This window comes from Protopterus annectens, chromosome 16.part0 (genome assembly GCF_019279795.1).
Source record: "Protopterus annectens isolate FY-2018-M chromosome 16.part0, PAN1.0, whole genome shotgun sequence".
In the NCBI taxonomy this organism is placed as follows: domain Eukaryota; kingdom Metazoa; phylum Chordata; order Ceratodontiformes; family Protopteridae; genus Protopterus; species Protopterus annectens.
In genome coordinates, this window is record NC_056750.1 from 600,719,604 (window position 1) to 600,733,956 (window position 14,353).

The 14,353-nt window shown below is 35.3% G+C and overlaps 1 protein-coding gene across 1 annotated transcript in view; it reads left to right on the top strand.

Moving 5' to 3' along the window:
- Positions 1-3,936: 3,936 nt before the first annotated feature.
- Positions 3,937-14,353, top strand: part of LOC122790489 — a gene marked incomplete in the record, with an annotated part of 1,159,925 nt that continues 1,149,508 nt past the window's right edge. Inside the window, 2 exon segments of the mRNA XM_044058037.1 lie at positions 3,937-4,044; positions 4,969-5,052.

The window sequence follows — 14,353 nt, forward strand, 5'->3', positions numbered from 1 at the left end:
AACTACATCATCCTTAAGGGGATTACTGATAAATATATGAACAACTCTAAAACAATCATCATCTTGAAACCTAATTCCGACAAGCATAATCCTCTTAATTACAGACCCATTGCTTTCATTAATATAGATATTAAAATTCTGATGTCTATCCTAGCAAGTAGAATGCAGAAAGTCCTGGCTTCAGTTATCCCCCCCCCCCCCGAACAATTAGGGTTCATGAAACAAAGAAAACTTTGTGACAATACCCTCATTTTAGACACAACAATGTTATTTCTAAAAAATGACAACCAACCAAGATACGCACTCATGCTAGACACCACTAAAGACTTCAACAACGTGGCCTTAAATTTTCTATATTTAACTATGCAATATTTCAACTTTCCTGAATATATTATTAACATTATAAAATGCTCTATAATAATGCTACTACCTCTCTATATATTAATAAAACAATGTCCCACCCTATTAAAATCACTAATGGAACTAGACAGGGTTGCCCCCTTTCACCATATCTCTTTAACATTTATCTTGAACCTCTCCTATTTCTTTTCAGCCAAAAAATGTATCATCACATACCCAGAGTTTTTAACATAGCGATAAAATACTCAGCATTTGCAGAAGATTTAAATATTTATTTTGAGTTCCCGAATAGTGATTTACACAAAATTCGTAAATCAATAAGTCTCTTCTCTGCTGCTGTTAATTACAAGCTAAATTCTTCAAAATCTTCTGTCTTTCCATTAAATCCTCACAACCACCTAGAATCCTATTGACATACCAGTCAAATATACCATCAAATACCTAGGAATAATCTTTATGCACACACATCAAGATTTGATGAAAGCAAATTTGATTAAAGTCTGGGATCAAATAAACAATGACCTCTCCAGATGGAAAAACATCAATTTATCCCTACTGTCAAAAACTGTTATTGTCAAAATGAACATTTTACCTAGGATATTATTTCATCTAAACTCCATAAACTTAAGTCTATCCCAAAACTTTTTCAATAAAATAGAAACCACCATCTCAAAATTCCTTTGGTTCTCTAAATCAACTAGAATGTCCTACAAAAAACTAATACTCCCAAAAGAGAAAGGTGGACTGAGCCTCCCCGACTTTAATCTTTACTACAACGTAATAAATGCAAGCCGCTTAATCCAAATAGCGAGCTATGAACCATCTGTAGATACATGGACCCCAACCTGGGTTAAAATCTGGCACAAATATATACACTCAATCAAACTAAACCCACAGTCTATCCCATATTTAACGCCTGATAATGAGCACAAGTCTAAACTTCTACCTGCATTAAAAAACAAAATAAACATTTTTCAAGCACTGCTGTGCTCTCTCAGTCTTCAGGATACTCTTTTTTCTTTAACCAATTCACCTAAACCCAAATATTAAAATCAGTAATAAAATGATAGCCCTATCCAACTTTCCCATTATTAAAAATGCCATGGTATGGCAATTTTACCATCTAACAAACTTTACTGCAGTCAAAGAACACTTCAGGGCTCCAAATAGATATGACCCCATGTTAGGACAACTAAACTCCTTAATAAAACAAAAACTTGCTAACACTAAAACAAAGGAAAAATAAGTAACCCTAACACATTCAATTATCAAAACACTTTCCCTTAGAAACAAAATTTTTCTCATGCATACAAGCTTTTAATCAATATCAAATAATAACAATTGCTTCTATACTCCAAATACTGGGATGACATGCATGGTGAAATCCCTACTAAGTCCAAGTATGAAGCAATACCGAATACCCTAAATCTTACCCCCTTTAAAAATTTAATTTATATCCAGCTTATGATTAATAATAACTCATACTACACTCCAGCAATCCTATTAAAATTTGGGTACAACAAAAATCTAGCCTGTCCTTTCTGTTCCCTCCAGTATGCAGGCATACTCCGCATTTTTTGTAGTTGTAAAAATATATACAAACTATGGTGCTCCCTCAGAATCCAATTGGGGAAAAAATGGGTTATGAGAAGACTACATTATCCTGGCAAACAACAATCCTGAATATAACTCCTAAAGATTTAACTGGTGTTGGTAAACACAGCCTAATCATTATGTGTGCTCTTGGCAAATAATTTATAGCTAAGAACTGGGTAAACCCCTCGGCAATCTCTTGGGAGAATTTCAAAACAATGGCAACTAAGTAGTTATCTGCACACAAACTTTGCTCTAGCAGTAAAAAAAGACTATTTCCAGAACTATTGGTGCAATCTCTTTGACTTAATTCAAGCAAAGTAATTATCATATAATATACACTATTATATGTACAACCTGTGAAGACCTTTATTTTCCAACTTTTCAGTCCCTTAATAGAGGATTACTGACTACACTATACCTTTAAACACAATTCTGAGCTGTTCCTCTTTTCACTGATGATGGCATCCATGATGTACAGTGTATATAGTGTTAGTCTAGCAGTACACCCCCTTTTTTCTCTCTTTCACTTTACATATAGGTAAGACATCCACATTCCCCCAACCATTCTAAATTTTCCTATTAACTAATGATAACTATCCTATCTTGTATCACACCAGATAATATAAGGGGGTTTCTATATTACCTTCTATCCTTAATGTAGAAGTTTTACCATAGTTAGTAGTTATTTTCATTTGCATTTCTTTTCCTAGTTTTACTGTTTTTGTGAGTTATAGTGCATATCTTTATTCACAATATTATTACTTATCTGCATAGCAATGATCTATATTTTGTATAAATTGTTTTTGCATTTCTGTTGTTTGTTTTTGTTTATAAACCTTGCAAAACCAATAAAAATCATATCTGAAAAAAAATTATGTGGTTTTTTTTTTTCATGAGAGTTTAGTATGAAATGTAAATGTCTTAGGGCTTTAGAGTTTAAAAGTTGAAAGTCTGTGCTGGCAATACCTCTCAACCTCTTAGAGCAAAAAATCTGGGCAAAGCCTAAAATTATAGGGGGACAAATAGGAACAGATTTCAAATATTGCTCTTACACACTTAGAAAGTTGATAGAATAATAGGTTTTGCATTAGCATGGATTTTCTGAAGGATGTGGAGTCTTAAACTCAAATGTTTGTCATTATTTAATGACCTTAATCCTCAGCTATTTGCCAGAAAAGTACAGATTTTAGGAGGAACACCCCAAAAATATGAGGAAAAATCTGTACATTCTTGGCATTTATACATTCAAAATAAGAAAATGCATTGTTTGCATTTACTTTATTGAAATGCGTTGTGCATATTACATGATGATGACCACAGTCTAGTAATTTACTTTGGGGTAGTAATCATTTCCCGTTATCTTTTTTCAGAAAGTAGAAGAATGAATATTCAGCAGGACTGCCATTTTTATTGAAAAAATAAGCAATATTTAACAAATAATTACAAGCTGTAATACACAATTAGCCTTTTATAAACCCTTCATATATTTTTACAACTCCAAAATCAATTTTCATTGTTCATTTTTGCAGTACTTTTCACTTTTTACACAGTGCAGATCTTCGCTCAATGATTCTTCCACTCATTATGTTGTTACCTAATACTGAGATGAAATTTCATTGCCCATACTTGAAGACAAGGTCATCCATTTATCGTGTGTCTTTTTTCCCATATTCTCGAGTTGAGAGGCCGAAATCTTTGCAGTAAAATGTTTAACTACTACATCTCTGCTGATTGAAAGAGTTGGTATTATATTTCTGTCATATCGAAAACAGCTTTGCTGACAGCAGCCACACATAACACATTTAAAAATAAGGAAGCCACGTTAACTATGACTAAAGTGCAATCAATTCTAATAATAGTATTACGAATCTTGCGGGCAAACAACGATCGGGCATTTTTCAAAAGCAGCTCATTCCTAAGTTTGACAATTCTCTAAAGAGAACACGCCTTTTTGCTTTGCAATTCATGGCACCCAAAGCTCTCCTTCCGTGACATCATAATCAAGCGTCGATTTTTTTTCTTTCCTCTTGAGTCCTTCTAAGTATCAAGAGGGCCCCCGAGAGGGAGATAAATACATTCCAATAAAAGGTATAATCTTGGTGACACTTTTGGGCATACAGGACTGTTTTGACATACTTTATTAAATAACACAAAGGTTGCCTGTGTTTGCATGCGAAGGAAAAGCTCGGACATGAACTGTCAGTGACTTAGGGTGGAGCAGGATTTACTGCCTGGTACTCTGAATAGAAATAATAATACGTTTGTATTTACTAATACCAAACAATATTTTTGGTTTAAGAAAGCGAGATAGCAGTATTTGAAATCATGTGATGTTTTCTTTCTAATCTGAGTGCAATATGGGTTGTAGCTTTATATGGTCCGGTTGTTCTGTGTCTGGCTTCCCCCTTCTCCCATTTAGCTGTAAATAGATTGTCTTTTAGAACTATGAGGGTTTTTAACAAGTTTCACTTTTGATTATTTACCACTGCCCGTCAGCACGGTATTTATTCCACCGAGAAAAGTGAATATATGTGCTGGAGCTGTTGCTGTACAAGAATAACTTTGTGATGAAGTGAATTGATGATTTATTTTTTTTTTTATGTATAGTGATAGTTTTTTTTTTCGTGTCAGCACAGTAGATAGTCAGTGTACACTTATGCTGTTCCATTTTGGTCGTATCATGTATATGTTTCTCATTGCGATCTTATTTAAAATAAATTAATAAACTTCCTGGTATGGGAGCACTTGCTAGTAATACAAATGCCTTTAACTGTATTGTGAGCATATGGGACAAAAAAAAAAAAAAATCATTATTTAAATGACACGTGCTTTTCATTACATACTATATAAAAGTGTTTCCTCTGTTTAATTGTAATATTGTGTATTTTGTGATGTGTGTAAACCCTAAAAGTTTTGTCGCATATTTTACAACATAAAATATTTTCAGTTAATATCATAGATTTGAGAGTTATAGCCAATAGATTTTTGATGTTTTTTTTTTTTTGCTTGCAGTAAAACAGAGACACTATGCAGAGAGAGAAAATGGGTGACCAAAGGAAATTTACCTACAGACCTTTAGCCTAATACGACTGGCTGGTAAGGGTTAATCATAAGTATTTGCAGCAGTCATATTGTGGTCCTCTGTTACTTCTGCAGTCCTCTATCTGGCCATATCTAAAATTTGAGCTAAGGAAGTGGGCTAGTGCTTCAGTGCAAGTCTCAGTATTTTTTTCTTTACAGACTATTTCATTTTTTGCAGCGATCAAAGAAGTAAGTTAGTTTTTGACTGTGAGTGCATAAAAAGTATATTATGGTTGGAAAGATGTAAGATGAAGCTTCACATTTTTTGCCTGTTGCTGTTTGAGCAGCCCATGTTCACCCCCGGTAGTATGTTATTGAATGGCAAGGCATAAAGCAAATGATTTAATGTCTATAAAATACATTTCGTTTTCATGAGAGTATCACAGAGAGGTTCTGGTAACCCATTTGGTGTCCGATGAATGGAATGTAGGACCTGACTTAACTGTGCTGACCAAGGATGGCGAAGTATTGACTGCTACCTCAGAGATTGTAATGAAGTGAAAGGAACATTGAGTACTTTTTAACATTGTGGCATGCCTTCCTTTCAGGAGACAGTGCCAGGGAACATTGGGGTGAATTACGGGCCCATTACTGTAGTTGAAAACTATGATGTGGGTAGAGTGTAATGTTAAGCTGCAAATATGGGTAAGATTTTGACTGATCTAGTAAAGTATTGGATGTAGCTGGAGTAGCATGGCTAATATGAATTTGTTGCTGTGTGAGTACAGTTTATCTCTGGATTTATTCCAAGTTGAAGAGCACACTTTAAAGCTGTACTACGGGACTTTGACCAAGATTTTTATTTTAAAAGCTAAATGATAAGGCATGTCATCTGAGATCTGGTTCAGGAAAGTACATTGATACTCTGTTTCCTCGTTTTGTATGATCTCTCTGGACTGGAGGCTGTAGTTGTGATCCTTATCATTGTAAGAGCCTGGAATGTGTGTTTTTTCTGCGTTTCCTGTAGGGTGATCACACTCCTCAACGTGTCTAAAAGCGTTTATGCCAAAATACTTAAGAAGAAACTGTGGCTACTAGTTGAATCTCTCGTTCAGGAAGAACGGTGTGAATTCTCTCCAGACCATGAAATAATGGACATGTTCTTTGTCTTATGCATTCCCATGAGGGGTAGTGGGAGTTCTTTAATCCTAACTGATTCATTATGAAGTTTCAGAGTGCTTGTAGTCATGTGCTATGGAAAATTCTACAAGAACAGGTAGTACTAGTGCCTTTCCTTTGTCCTTTTTTTCCCATTCCACTAGGAACAGAAAGAGGGTTTTGTAAGTATTCTTTGCATTAAAACTTATTCAGTTAAGATGGATCTCAAGTTCTGCCGTAGGTGTCTCTTATCATAATTTTAATGGACAGAATCTGAAGCTCCAGCCTAGGGTGTGGAGCAGTGGTCTCTTTGAAACCTAGTGATTGTGTCTCTACTGTTAGGAGTTGATGATCTGTTAGCCTCATTTTAAAGTGGTTTCTGATATGTACTTGAGCAGTTAGAATAAGAATCCGCAACACAGAATATCATATGAGGCCATTGTACTGTTTCAGAACAGAGTATATTGTTGTCCACATGTGGAGATGTAGCTGCCATCTGTGGGGGAATATACATTTCAAAGGGGAGTACTAAGCCGAAAAAGTTTATTGAGTTAGTGACTACAGTCTTGCAGCCTCTTAATTGATTTGTCGATCTGGGCAAGGGGGTCAGGGATGGAATACTCAGGGTTATAGACACGGGTGTGGGAGAGGCAAAGCAAACAAAAACAAACTGATGTGACTACATAGGAATGTAAGTCTATCAATTAGGGCAAATACAGGTCATTAGACAGATGAAAAGGAGGGAATAAGAGGTGTTGAAGCCAAAATACTAGAAAGACCATAATGGCAACAAATATGTTAGCAGCAGCAAAGGCTAGAGGGAGTTGGCAGACGGGACCAATAAGATTAGCAACTGCCTTGTTAGATATATAGCAGAAAGAAAGAAGTAGGAGACAGAGCTGACAAGGTAGAGCAAAGGTGGTAGGGAGATCACAGAAGATGTGTGGGGAGGGTAGTAGAGGTGTGGGACTAATGCTTTCCTTCAGGCTTCACAAAAACAAGAGGAGTGTCATACTGGGAATGATGCAAGGCAGAAGGGAGAGAACGGTGAAGAGATCCCAGGGCAGAGAGTGAAGAGCTTCTCCAGAGGGCATTGGTTGGCCATAGAAGGGATAAAGTATGAAAACCAGATGGGCTGCATCCTATATTCCTCAGAAGTCTGGCTAATGTATTTGCAGACTCCCTGAAAGAAGTCTGCAAATCACTGGCTACTGTAAAAGTGCCAAATGTCTGGAAGACGGCGGTTGTGGTGCATTTGTATAAAGGGGTAATGAAGAAGAAAGTCAAAGAACTTGTGGCCTGTAGATTAACAACAGTGGCAGGGAAGGGCATTGAGGGAGTCCTGAGGAAAAGGTTTATAGCATTTCTAGATGGCAACTATTTGCAAGACAGCAGCCTACATGGGTTTCATGGCCAGAAAGAGTGGTTGATAAACCTGATCCAGTTTTTATGACTTTGTTACAGGTGAACTTGACAAATGAGTACCAGTAGATGTAGTCTGTGTAGATTTCAGCAAAGCTTTTTGACATAAGAAAAAGAAGATGGTGGAAGTGTGTCCAAGATTGAGTAACTGGGTAGCTGCAAGATTTGAATGTAAGACACAGTGGATTCTGGTGAGAGGGGCACTAACTGAAGTTAAGAAATTGACTGGAGGAATATCACAGTAGTTTGTCCCCTGGTCCCATTATTCTTCACTGTGTTGCCATGGATGTATTTGAGGGAATACAGAAGAGGGTCACAATGCTTGTCAGTAACACAAAGATAGCTGCATTGAATGATGGAAGATGCTAGAAAAGGATTTGGAAAGGCTGTATAAGTGGATGGATAGTTAGCAGTCGAGGTTCATTGCAAATGCAAAGCACTGCCATTACTCCACAACCGCCATTGTGTGAAGTATTGGATAGGAAGAGTACCATTGATGGCAGCAGAGCAGAAAGTGTCTTGGGGTGTTGATCACACCTGGACTGGACCACTGGGTATAGAATGAGAGGGCAGTGATAGCAGCAAACAGAATGATGAGATGTATCCTAAATGGCATAAATTCCAGAAGTAAAAATATAAGGAATTCCACTCTGCAGGGCTTTGGATAGAACAAAGTACTGTCTACAGCTTAGAAGCCTTATAAAGGAAAGGATGTTGGGCTGTTGTGAGGACAGCAGAAGAAATGTACTGGAAAGATTATGTGGGATGTAAGGAAAGGAATATAACCAGAAACTAGAGGAGCTGGAGGCTCTTCTCACTTAAGACAAGAAGAGATGGGAATTAGGGGAGTACATGTCTGTGAGATACAGGGGTCACTGAACAGGAGGGACAGAGAAGGAAAGAGGGGGGGCACAGGCATCAGATTATAGGGGCTAACTATTTCTTGGAACTCCAGTAGTCCTTTTTTGTAGAGAGGGTAGTAGAACCTTGGAATGAACTACTAGAATAGGTAGTGAAGGTGAAATTTACACAGGCATTTGGAAGGGCACTGGACAGGTAGAAGAAAGGGTACAGGGAAAGGAAGTTATGAAAGAAAACGTATAATGTTAAGGCACTTAAAAGGCTAGACAAGGTGAACTTAAAGCTTCCTGTTTATTGGGTAGTTTCTTGCTGTCTGTACCTATAGTCACCTGCTGTCTGTGTTTACTGAAAGATTGATATTAGGGGGTTAATTAGTGGAAATTAAGTTTCTCCTCAGGGTTTCTGGGCTTACTGTCTTTAACTAATATAACACTTATATTTTCTAAATGAATTTATTCATCTTTTTTTTTTTATATATTTGGAGAATGGCCTTGGCAAACTATATTTAGAGGTAAGTCATCCTTTAAAGGGAGAACCAGGGTTGTTTGTCTGCAGTCCTCTCATTAAAAAAAAAAAAAAACCCTGCTTTTTTCCTCAGTAGCACTTTCTACATCCATCTGAGTTTTCTTTCCATAGCTAGAGTGTATGGCTTTCTCTGCCAGACCAGGGTGAGTTCTGATAAGGAGGTGGGACCCCAGAAGCAGAGACTGATATCTTAATGCCACGTCAAGGAGGGGACACTCTGCTTTCTTCTCTCAAAGCTGTTATGGGTATGTGGTCTATCCTCACACCTAGTCCTTGGGGGGGGGTGCTCCTGCAGCATGCCATGGCTGCTGCTATTAGGATGAGACATTAAATGGAGGTTCCACGTGCTGAGGAAAAAGAACCATTTCCTAATATGTGCAGATACCACCTACAGTCACTCTTTTCTTGTCTTTTTATTTATATATATATATATATATATATATATATCTATCTTAGAGTGGGGGGTTGATTTTTTTTTTCCAACATCCTGTGGCTCTCTGCCGAAAGCCCAATGCCCGGTCTGTCGGACACCTCCTTTTACCACGTGTAGGGCTAAGTGGTTCTGTGGGCAGCTGCTGTGACCGTCCCTGATGGAGGCTGGTGACATCACATCAGGAGGCATAGGCCAAAAGGGGAATAGGGTGGGGACATGTTAGAGCTGCAGCAGAGGTGGGGTGATAAGCTGCCTCTCCCTACTGCAACCCCCCCCCCTTAGTTGTACCATAGGGAACCTAGTTAGGGAGGGTAACCTTGGATCAGTCTTGAAATTATGCTGTAAGTGTAGTGGGCTGTAGTGTTAACAAAATGCTGTATGTGTAAACAACTTGTCTTTATTTCAAAATCTCTAATTCACTCATTAATAACTATGTCCCCATTGAAAAGGTCTTGTTTCCTTTACATTAAGTGGTATTTCTTTATTTAGTAAGGTTATTACCCCCTATTTCTATATTCCACAGCCTTTGCATGATAATATCCCTCTTTAAAAATACTTTTTAATAATTCATCATGTTGCTTTATCATTCAAGTGGATTTCTTGCTTCTTTTCTTTGCTTAATATAACCCAGTATTTTACCCTTGTTTTCCAGTAGACCATTCACATTCCAAGTCTCTCTTTTTACTTTCCTGCCTTTCATTTACTAATTATTACTGTTTAGTAATATTTACCAGGCAAGTATTTAATTTCTTTCCCTTTCTATCTCAAGTTTTGCTCATGCTGTTTAATAGACTACTTTTCATTTCCGTTCAGAATCAAATACCAAACTGTATACACATTCCTCCAGTTACCTTCTTAGCATCATACAACTGATCTGTCTTCCACTCTAAGACTAATCTTTTAACTATATACAACCCCGTCTTATTTCTGACATCTTTCTTTTTAATATATCAAGCTACCGGTCTCGTTGATACACTTAAACTGCTTGTTCTCTCCTTTTACAGTACCCCTCCCAACAGACCAGTGTCATAGTTTAACTCTTCTCTTTCATCTCTCACAGGTCTACTTTATTATTTCCTTTTTATTCTTCTTCTCATGAAACTACATTTTGTTTTTATTGCTTACTCGTTCTGTATTACTTCATGCTTTCCAATCATTTAGGGTTTTATTGTAAACTCTCATTGTATGTTTCCATTATTTTCTCACTAGTTTCCTTCTGCAGTCTTTACCCTTCCATCTTTAACCTCTCCTTATGTCTTGATGCAGATTGTTAGGCTTTAAGCATTTCGTGGTGGCACGCATTTACTCATCACACACCAATGATCTTGCTGTGCTTCCTGTTGAGTAATCCGTCCTTCGAACTTCCCATCTTCAGCCCTTCCCGCAGAGTTTCAGAATTAAGTAATATTATTTGATTTCCATTTTTGTCATTACAGCAATATCACAAACATGACACAGAAATGAGCATTGTACAATTATAGTAACATTAGTTCCCCTGTTTCTTGTGCTGGTTTACAGCAACAATCAGAACCTTGACTCCTAGAGTTTGGTGCACAATCTTCTTTATTTCGAATAAAACTGGACCACAACGAAAACAGTAAAAACAGTTATGAACAGCAGTACTAAGCGCTTTCACCCTTCCAAGTTAGGGCATCATCAGAGTACAAAATATATTAGCCTAGAACGTCCCTTAAATACAAATACTTTAATTACATAATTAGGTCAATCAACACTCGTTAACAAAGGTTTGTTCTGCGTTGGCAGTGAATGCGAAATGCAATTAAAATAAAATAAAATTGAAATGCTAGTAAAAACGGTAACCAAGAGTTTTAACCCATGTGTCACTTAATTATAAGATTTTAAAAATTTTTTGTTCATACAACAAATCCTCACACTAATATAAACATATTGTATAGATTTGTTTTTATATCACAAAACAATTTTAAATAAATTGTGTAGTTGTGAATTGATGTACTAAACATGATTATAAATAGTGTTAATTATTAAATATGATAAATATATATATAATAAATATTAAATAATAAATATTAAATAAACTAAGTGAACCTTATTGTTAAAATTTTATTTTTGTTTTTATATTTATATTAATATTACATTCAATTTTAAGCAAATTTTGTTTTAATGGTGTTTAACAAAAATAAGTTAAATAGTAATACATTAACATAGTAACATATACCAATAATTATTAAATACAATGAATATGTAAATAAAATGAATAAAACGTGTTAAAAATGGGAATAAGGATATTATTTGACAAATTTGTAACAAATAGTTTTGATGATTAAAGAAATATGTAAATACATATTGTGCATTTAGATGGTAAATCTCTAGTTACGTAACTACTTTTGTGTGTATGTGTGATAATTGTACAAATGGATGAAAGAGCTGTAAGGAACATATGTATATAGAAAAAATGTATAAAATGTATGTAAGGAAAATATGTAAAACATTGTAGGTGTGTGGTTAACTACTAAATAATTTGTGATTTTAACTTCAATATACTTGTAATGGAGACTTGGTCGTTGATACCATTAAGACCCTTTTGGAAGCCAAAGAATGTATTTGGCAATTAAGATTAAACGCCAATAAGTGGCCTGGTATCAACGACCAAGTCTCCATTACAAGTATATTGAAGTTAAAATCACAAATTATTTAGTAGTTAACCACACACCTACAATGTTTTACATATTTTCCTTACATACATTTTATACATTTTTTCTATATACATATGTTCCTTACAGCTCTTTCATCCATTTGTACAATTATCACACATACACACAAAAGTAGTTACGTAACTAGAGATTTACCATCTAAATGCACAATATGTATTTACATATTTCTTTAATCATCAAAACTATTTGTTACAAATTTGTCAAATAATATCCTTATTCCCATTTTTAACACGTTTTATTCATTTTATTTACATATTCATTGTATTTAATAATTATTGGTATATGTTACTATGTTAATGTATTACTATTTAACTTATTTTTGTTAAACACCATTAAAACAAAATTTGCTTAAAATTGAATGTAATATTAATATAAATATAAAAACAAAAATAAAATTTTAACAATAAGGTTCACTTAGTTTATTTAATATTTATTATTTAATATTTATTATATATATATTTATCATATTTAATAATTAACACTATTTATAATCATGTTTAGTACATCAATTCACAACTACACAATTTATTTAAAATTGTTTTGTGATATAAAAACAAATCTATACAATATGTTTATATTAGTGTGAGGATTTGTTGTATGAACAAAAAATTTTTAAAATCTTATAATTAAGTGACACATGGGTTAAAACTCTTGGTTACCGTTTTTACTAGCATTTCAATTTTATTTTATTTTAATTGCATTTCGCATTCACTGCCAACGCAGAACAAACCTTTGTTAACGAGTGTTGATTGACCTAATTATGTAATTAAAGTATTTGTATTTAAGGGACGTTCTTGTGCTGGTTTACAGCCATCACTTCCCCCGTTCTGTGTAGGGTTTTCTTCACTAGGGGAGAAATGTCAGTATCTCTTCCTTTACCTGCTATACTCTGGATGAGCCGGTTTGATAGGTCTTTTGTAACCTGCTACATATTTAAGCAAGTAAATTAACATATTTAAGCAAGTAAATTACGGTTCCAGCTTCTGTTTGTGTGCTACCATCAGTGTACACAAATTTCAGTAGCAAGGAAATTATTGGTCTCCCCTTCCGTCATGTTCAGAAGTGATTGTTTATTGCTCAGGGTGAATTTGTCCATTCTTTCTTCTTTGTTCCTCTTCTGGACACAGACTGACCCTTACTTTTTTGGAGCTCTTCTTCATTTCACTTTTCTTGTTTAACATTTTCTTATGGAATAATAGAAAAGGCTTTGCTGGCCAGCTTTCTATTGCACCTTCTTCGGACAGTTCCCTCCTGTATATTTGTCTCGACTATCAACTTGACCATGTCCTTGATGAAATTTCTTATGTCATTCTATGTCCACCATGGCCTCATCTGGTACCGCAAAAGTCTTTCCTCCAGTCTTAAGGAAAATTCTCTAGTTTGCTAGGTAAGGTACTTTTAAACTTTGCAAGTCTTTAAGATTAAGATTTAATCTGTGGTAATTTTTTTTCCTACTCTGTCTCATGCCCAGTTAATATTCTTGGTCTGTGATTACTTGTTTCCTGACATTTACCTTTCCCCTGGAACTTTTCTAAAAAGCTGCTACTTCAGTTGATAGGTTTGTATCTTCATGAATATCAGTCTTTGCAAGTAAGCTGATGATACCACATCTAATGTAATCTTCTCAGATGGAGTTCCTGTCCTTTTGCTGAGCTTCTCTTCCACAAACTTTAAGCAGTTTTTCCCTTCGGCTCCTTCTAAGATATTGTCATATTTTAAATTCTCTCATCTCTTTGTTCTCCATCTCGGTTAGTTTTTTTTTTTTTTCCATCTCCTGTTGGTCAGTCTGTCTCCACTGTCTTAAACGAATGCTTATCTCCCTTTCTGATCAATCTTTCCATGGTGTTCTCTTTATATATTCCATCCAAGAATCATGCCTGTTTTTCACTTTATTGGATGCTTTGTCTAATTTTCTTGGACTTTTTCATGCCTACTTCTTGACTGGGCATCAGGCTCATTCCCTGAGGTAGTTGTCAGTGTGCCTTCTCGACCATTACTTTTTATATAAAGGACAGAGAAAAATTATGAGGCAAAATCAGGAAAGGCCATTGAAATCAGGGAAATTGAAAGGTATGCATTACTCCTCAATGAGGTAAATAAGTGACTTATCCATGAGGACTGCTAAACAGCAGTCACTGATCTGGTGTGTCATTATCACTGTCGTGTACTGTATTGCTATTTGCTGAATAAGTACAAAACTAATATTGCTATTGTGTGTGTGTAAATATATATATATATATATATATATATATATATATATATGTGGGTGTGTGTGTGTGTATAT